This window comes from Cyanistes caeruleus, chromosome 2, assembly GCF_971803275.1.
Source record: "Cyanistes caeruleus chromosome 2, bCyaCae1.hap1.1, whole genome shotgun sequence".
Taxonomy (NCBI): Eukaryota; Metazoa; Chordata; class Aves; order Passeriformes; family Paridae; genus Cyanistes; species Cyanistes caeruleus.
This window is the reverse complement of record NC_141702.1, coordinates 2,967,826-2,975,924: the sequence shown is the minus strand read 5'-3', so window position 1 is coordinate 2,975,924 and position 8,099 is coordinate 2,967,826.

The following is an 8,099-nucleotide window of genomic DNA, read 5'->3' as shown; positions in this document are numbered from 1 at the left end:
AAGAGAGAAATGCTTCCCAAACTCTGGCCCCTCCAGGGGCATCCATCTCTGTCCCTCAGGGTGCCCTTGGCTCCACATGGAAGTCAGCTCCTGCACTGGGATTTGCTATATCCATGGGTGATTCCCTCTATCCCTTCACCTCACTCTTCTTTCCCTTCAGCTTAAGGCACTTTGATTCCTTTGGGATCATATTTTGATTTCTTAATGACTTCTGGATTTTATTAGCACGATGTTGGAGATTCTCACTGGGGACAAGATGAAACTTCATCCCAGCCACCTCATCCCGGCTTCTCCCCCTCTCTCCCAGCAACTTGCACATGGTGATGGAGCTTTCCTGGCTGAGAGACATCAGTGCAACAAGGAAAGCATCCTAAGTAGTTTGTACAACCAATCTTCTGAGAATTCAGCACTGGGAACCTGATTTTTCAGGAGATACAGGTGTTTTAGGTACTTCAGGGCAGCTCAAATGTCACCGAGTGCCCACATCCTGTGTGGGCAGCTGAATCACAGACCTGTGGCACAGACATCCACATCCCAGGTGGGTGTTTATCCCACAGAAACCCAACCAGACAGTCAATGAAGTGACTCATCAGACCACAGGGAGGTCTCTGATTTACGGGGAGGTGAATCACTGGCTGGGAATATTTGCCAGAGATCCATAGGCAGTGTAAGAGGCTAAAGAACTGAGATGATAAAAAAGCCATAAGCGCTTAAAGGCAGGTGAGATGAGTTGTGGCATCCAGGGCATCCACCTTGGGAAATGCACCTTCCTAGGACAGATCCCAGGGAATTCCTGCCCCTGTGCTGGAGCTGGGGGTGTGCTGAAGTGAGCCAGATCCTGTTTCCCCAGGATGGCTTATGGAGAAGGAGAGAGATGGACATGAAACCCCAGACCTGGACCTACAGAGGAACTCAGATACATGATTTTAGGTCCTTTCTGGCCATCAAAGCTAGGGATTTATTGTTATTTCAAAGAATAACAAATCATCCATTCTTTACAAAGGCACCCTGACCACACTCACCCCTGGTAAAGACTGGATGGACTCATCACTGAAGTCATTCAGTCATGAGGTTCTTGCTTTATATTCTGCCTTATGAGCTTTCCCCGTTATTTATTCACCAATCCTTGCTTGATCACAGACTTCTCTCTAATTAATATCAAGGATTATCCAAGGTTCTTTGGTCAGTGCTGAGCTATAATCAAGGTTTTGGCCCTTGGCTTCCTGCATTCATCTGCTCCATTTTACTGTCAGACTCCTTTTTTTTTGCCTCATATCCTTCAGATTTCCCCATGGCTGGAGGCAGGTGGATTTAATGCATAGCTGTGGGGTAGGACACGCTGCCAGAGGGTACGGGATGGCCATCAGTCTTGGAAATTTACATCAGCTATAGAAGAGCACTCTTGGGGCCAAGGTCAGGAAACCCTTGGCTGAGAACAGAGGTGGGAAAAGAGAATTAAAAACACAAAGAGGTAGAAATGAGCAAAGAAAAGCCCCATCTGCTACCCAGAGCCAGAAGAAAGGATGGACAAGGTGTATTTTGGTTGTGACACCATGGGCAGGCAGATAAATAAAAGCCCTGTTTCCTTCTCAGTGACCCAACCCTGTTTTCAGTAACCTGGTTTGCCATCCTTGCCATCCCTTCCCAGCCTGTGCAGCCCCAGGTGGGGATGGGAATCCATAAATTTCAGCGACAGAAGGCATAAGGCTACAAAAGTGCAGCAGCAGTGATCCTTAAACAAAGTGGATGTCCCAAGTAGGGGGAATAAATCACTTGTCTCACTCCATGGACAGCGAAAAACAACCATGAAACCTCCTCAGTCTGATTTCTGAACTTTTAGGAACCAGTTTTTACCCCCTAACCTGATAATTGTATCAACTGGACTGTGCAAACACTTCTGTAATTCCCTCATCTCCCCTCCATCTCTGCACCAACGCATCCAAATAATCCAATATTTAGGCCCTGAGCTCATTCAGATTTACACGAAAGGGCACCAAAAAGCCCTGGGATCTGTCTGATAAGAGGACAGGGAGATGCATTTTGGCATGAGATTTGCAGTTTGATCAGCATGAAGCGATTTTGGTGAGGTTTAAAACTCACTGATGTCACATCACGGTCTGAGATCTTGGATAAGGCTGACTATCATAAATACTGAAACTTGACATCGTGGGATCCTATGCAGGGATTAAAACAAACCAGAACAGCCCAAAAGAGGGAATTTCTGCCATCTAGGGGTTGTGTTTTTCAATTACAAGCAGGACTGAAAAAGGAAAACTGTAATTCCACCTCTCTTGAATCTGTGCTTGCAAATATGTCAGTACATAAAAAAAGAATATAAATTCTTTGCAAAAATAAGTTTTAAAATGTAAGAAGTTGAGAAAATCCCTTTTTTTTTCTGTGAATTTTCAGAAAGAAACCTCATTTAATTTCTGTTTTACTGCAACATCTCAGCACTGTCTGTGTTAGAAATGTGCTGCATAAAGGACATGAGAAAACACAGTTTATTTTCCATTTCCCAACAGGGAGGAGAGTTTTTAGAAAAATCCACAAAAGAACAAAAGAGGAAGAAAGAGATCTTTTATTTTTTTTCTGCTTTAAAACCTCAATTTTTGCAAGATATCCAGTAGCATCATTAGCATCACATATTTTTTTGCTTAACACCCACAGCTAAGCTCAGCCTATAAAAGAATTCAACATGTGAGTAAAAAAGGAAAAACGTTATTTGATATTTAAGGTGTGCCCCACTCTTCATTGCTTGGGCATTTTGCTGAAGGATTTAAAATATTAATAAGCTAACAGCAAAACAATATTTTAATATTCAATATTTCATTTCTGTGCTACACAGATGGCAAAATTATGTGATGAGTTTCTTTTTTTAACAGTGGCCTGGAGTGCCAGGACAAGGGGGAATGGCTTCCCACTGCCAGAGGGCAGGGATGGATGGGATATTGGGATAGAATTGTTCCCTGTGAGGGTGGTGAGGCCCTGGCACAGGGTGCCCAGAGAAGCTGTGGCTGCCCCTGGATCCCTGGAAGTGTCCAAGGCCAGGCTGGATGGGGCTTGGAGCAACCTGGGACAGTGGGAGGTGTCCCTGCCCATGGCAGGGGGTGGGATGGGATGAGCTTTAATGTCCCTTCCAACCCAAGCCATTCTGGTATTCCATGATTCCATGAAAATCCAACATGCTCTGTTTATGACTGGTCACAGTTTCCCCATTTCCATCTCATGTAGCCCAAACTTCGCCATCTTACCCGCATGATAAAGATCCAAAATTTAGAAAGCACATGAAAAACTTGGTTTCATTTTCATAGCATTTCATTCCTCCACCAAAGTGGCAACTGAAGGAAGGAGTGCCCTGAGTGAGATCCAAACTGGGGCTGTTTAGCCCAATTTTACGTCTCCAGATCTTCTAAGTGGATGATGCCCAGGGAAAAAATTTAAGAGATGATAAAATAGGATAAAATAATCTTTTCCCGGTAGCTGAGCCATGGGAGCATCCCTAGTCAGACTCAGTTGATGAAATCCTTGTGTTTAGGACATCACACTATCCACCAATCCAGGATTTTCCAAAAGGCAGATGGATTGAGGGCACCCATATGGGGAAGGGAGAGTTTTTAAAAGCCTGGAGATGGCCAAACTGGCTCACTTGGCTTTATGAGGTTGCCACCATTGTTGGCACCATTGTTCATTGACATAATGCACCACAAGTGGCACATCTGGGATTCCTACAACCCTGTCTGGGCTCTGCATCAGGGGGTGCCTTTGCTTCCCCTTCACTCCTGCATTTACTTTGAGATTTTTCAGAATTATTGAAAAGTTTTATTACAAATATCTAAACCCATCTCACTGCCAGAAGGACACTGAGGGGCTGGAGTGTGTCCAAGGAAGTAAAAAGAGCTGGGGAAGGGGCTGGAGCACCAGGAGGGGCTGAGGGAGCTGGGAAAGGCGCTCAGCCTGGAGAAAAGGAGGCTCAGGGGGCCCTTCTGGCTCTGCACAACTCCCTGACAGGAGGGGACAGCCGGGGGGGTCGGGCTCTGCTCCCAGGGAACAGGGACAGGAGGAGAGGGAACAGCCTCAGGCTGGGCCAGGGGAGGCTCAGGTTGGACATCAGGAAGAATTTCTTCATGGAAAAGGTGGTCAGGCATTGGAATGGGCTTCCAGGAGAGGTTTGGAGTCCCCATCCCTGGAGGTCCCAGGAAGGTCTGGACGTGGCACTCAGTGCTCTGGGCTGGGGACAAGGTGGGGATCGGTCACAGGATGGACTCGATGGTCTTGGAGGTCATTCCAAATCTAAATTATTCTGTGATTCTTTGTCTCCTACCCTTTTATCCTTGCAAATACTCATTTATAAGATACAGAGCAGGTCCCACAGTGACTCCCACCAGCAGCCCATGGACTTGTGGCCTGGATCATACCTGGGGTGGAAGGGGATGTTCCTCTCACCAGGCTGCAGCAGGTGACGGGAAGGGATAAGAAGTTTGGGATTCTGCTTCACAGCATCATGCCTGGATATTTCAGGAAGCTTATCCCAAAATGCAAAAGCTTCATTTTAACCACAAAGCTCAACAGGAAAAATCCTCAGCCCCTCCAACATGCTCCCAAGGTGGGATGCCCCTTTTCCAGCCGTGCCTAATTGGGATTTCTCCTGCTGAAATCATCAGAGGCTCATTATGCAGCAAGGCAGAAACCGATTTACCTTTATTACAGAACAGTTCTGCGTTTCTCCACGAGATCACAGTGGGATGGCACCATTCCCTTCCCTTTTTTGTATTTTTAGCCTGTAATTGTGCAGCGGGTTGCTTTGAAACCCTGGCAGCCAGGCAGGGGCGTGGGTGGCTTTGAGAAGTTTGGGATGCAGCCCCTTCCCGAATCAGCTGGCAGCCCAAACCCTTTTCAGCAGTGACTCAGGGTGCCCCAAAACACAGTGGGGGAAACAGAACACCAGAATGCATCTTTTAAAGCCATTGGAGGATTTCAATAGTGGCTTCATGACTCCAGTGAGCCTGCCAGGCTGTAGGAGGATGTTTGGGATGGCTGCAGAGCAGGAATCGTTGGAAGAAGAGCTGGGAAAGAAGCGGGGTTTGGAGGAGGGAGCTCTGTGCTGGAAAATCAAATAGGGATGAGTGGGTACAGGATTTTTCCATCCACACAGAGCAGAGATGGCAAAACCAACCCAAACACCAACCCAAACACAGGCCAAGGCCCTTTGCCAGGAGGCAGCTTGGATCAGCCGCCCTAATACAGAGAATGTGACCATGTGGGTCAGGCAGGACAGGGCCAGTCGGTTCTTGGGGTGGAAAAGAGGTTTTGGTACCATTTAAGTTATGGGAAGTGTGAAATATCAACATCTGTGTGCTGGTAGCAAGGAAAATAAAATAGAGTCACCTTGAGCTTATGTAAAGACCAACCTGCAGAGGTGGTTTTTAAATGAGTCTTTGGAGGTGCATGAGTTTGGGATTTAAAATACCAGGAAAGTGGAAGTGCAGGGTCCAGTGTGAAGGCAAAAATCCTGGAGGGCAAGCTAAAGGCAGTTTCATAAGTGAAGCAAAGCTGTGTGCAAGCAAAGAGGCACAAGAATCATGGAATTACAGAATGGATTGGGTTGGAAGGGACCTTAAAATTTAGCCCATCCCACCCCCTGCCATGGTCAGGGACACCTTCCACCATCCCAGGTTGCTCCAAGCCCTGTCCAGCCTGGCCTTGGACACTTCCAGGGATCCAGGGACAGCCACAGCTTCTCTGGGCACCCTGTGCCAGGGCCTCACCACCCCCAAAACCAATAATTCCTTCCCAATATCCCGTCTAAGTATTTTCTATTTTAAAACCTGATGGAAAGACTGAGACACACCCCCTTCCTCCTTCTTTCTCCAAGATTTTACTGCTGAGCATGACATTATGTGGCATGGAATATCCCCGTGGTCATCTGGGGCCACCTGTGTCCCCTCCCAGCTCCTTTTGCCCTCCCAGCCTCCCCACTGGTGGGCACTGCAAGCCCTGCCCAGCAACTGTGAAATCCCTGACACAGATTTGAGTCTAAGACAGAGCACCATGTGTGCTGGGATAAAGAATGTGAATTCCATCCCAGCAGAGCCAGTGCCCAGGGCAGGAAGGTCCTGGCCAAGATCTGAGCCACCTGGGATGGTGGAAGGTGTCCCTGAGCGTCTCCAGCCTGACACCACAAGTGTTCACCAGTGTTTCCTCAACAAATCAAGGAGTTCAATACTGTCAGAGGTGTTTTCTCTCCCAGAGCCACCTCCAATTAACAACAGTGATTAATCACTCTCACCAATGGTGCGTCCCAAGGGATGTCCCTGCTCTTTAATTATTCCCATGCTTACAGAAGGATAAACAGGGGCCTCACTCTGAAAAATGTCATGAAGGCCACATGGGAAAGCGCTGGGAATTGTGGGAATAGGTTCTGATCCTGTGCACCTCCATCTCCACCTCAAACCCTACATTATTATCAATAAAAATCACATTTCTCTCCATGCAGTGCAAAAGGAGTGACAAAGGGATGGCAGTGGTCACAATCAGAGCCATGTGTGCCCTCTGCCTTCTCCTCAGAGGGACCAAGAGGTGCTCAGGGTGCTGAGGGGAGCAGGAGAACACAAACCTGGCTTTTTATTGTTTTACCCCTGTGAGGAAATCCAGGCTGGGAAAGGAGAGAAATGGGAAATCTCAGTCCCCTACAGGGACAACAGCTTTGTCTTCAGATCCCCCAGTGAGATGTCCTGAGAAGGAGCTGGGTGGCAGGTCTGGGATCCTCCCCTTGAATCATGGAATATTTGGGGTTGGAAGGCACCTTAAGGCTCATCTCTTGGGCAGGAACGCCTTCCACCAGCAGGATGGGTAAAGGTTGGATTTCTCCAGCAGCAGTTACCTGTGACCAGGGATTGCTGCTCTCCCCACCTTCCTTCTCTGAGGTGGAGCCACACAACTGTGCTTGGAGCCCTCCCCACCTCTCACCTCCACCAGCTCTTGCTGCCAAATTTGCACAAACATCATCATCTTCAACTCTTCCAGCTCCGTGCTCCAGCTGGCGTGCGAATGCCAGCTGGGATTGGGCAGACAGGGAAACACGTGGATACACAAAGCCCTTAATCTCTGCAGAACTAAGCCAAAATTACTTTGATGTATTGGCTTTTAAATTGCTGCCTTCAGTGCTCACGGGAGCTTTTCTTCTTATCTCCTCAGCAAAATGTGCAAGCAGCTCCTGACCACCTCTTTTCTCTGCTTGAGTACTCATATCCTCCTATTTTTTTCCCCCTGAATCCTCTTACAGATGTTTTCCCAGGTCTCTAAGCATTTCCATATCCTGTTTATTTGCTGCTAAAGGTGTAGTGCTGCAAACAAAATCTGCCTCTGGGAAGAAGGGAGGGGCAATAAGAAATGAGCTGTAAGTTAAGACAAAAAGTGAACTTTGCCAACTGCAGACTGAAGCACAAACATTGAGGTCCTTCAGTTTGGAAATGGTGTTCTAAACCCAAAAGAGAAGCTGTGGCTGCCCCTGGATCCCTGGAAGTGCCCAAGGCCAGGTTGGACAGGGTTTGGAGCAACCTGGGACAGTGGAAGGTGTCCCTGCCCATGGCAGGGGGTGGAACTGGATGATCTTTAAGGCTCCTTCCTGGCCAAACCATTTTGGGATTCTCCAAATACAGAATGCAGTAACATCATTAACGTTAACACCAATGTGGTAAAGCTAAAAAAAATAGATAATGTGTCCCATTGAGCAGCTGCATTTTGGTTTTGAGTGGCTCCAACATATTCCCATCAAATCCACAGTCAGAATGCTCCCTGAAAACCCAAATACCCTCAGAAAAAAAACCCCACAGCATCCAGATGTTTTCATCAGACCTAATTGCAGCCTGGAAATGTTAAACAGACATGTCCTCTCTCACCCTAATTATTGAACAGTGGAAGTAGTAAGAAAGATGAATTCACTTTACTGAGTTTTATGATGTTTTAAATAAGGAGGAAAAGGTTTTTCCTGTTTGTTTCTTTGCTGGTCTGGACTTTTAGGAGTGATGTTCCACATAGGAAAGTGAGCCTCTTTCATGCTCTCTATTTACAAGCAGGGAAATTGAGGCACCAAGCACAAA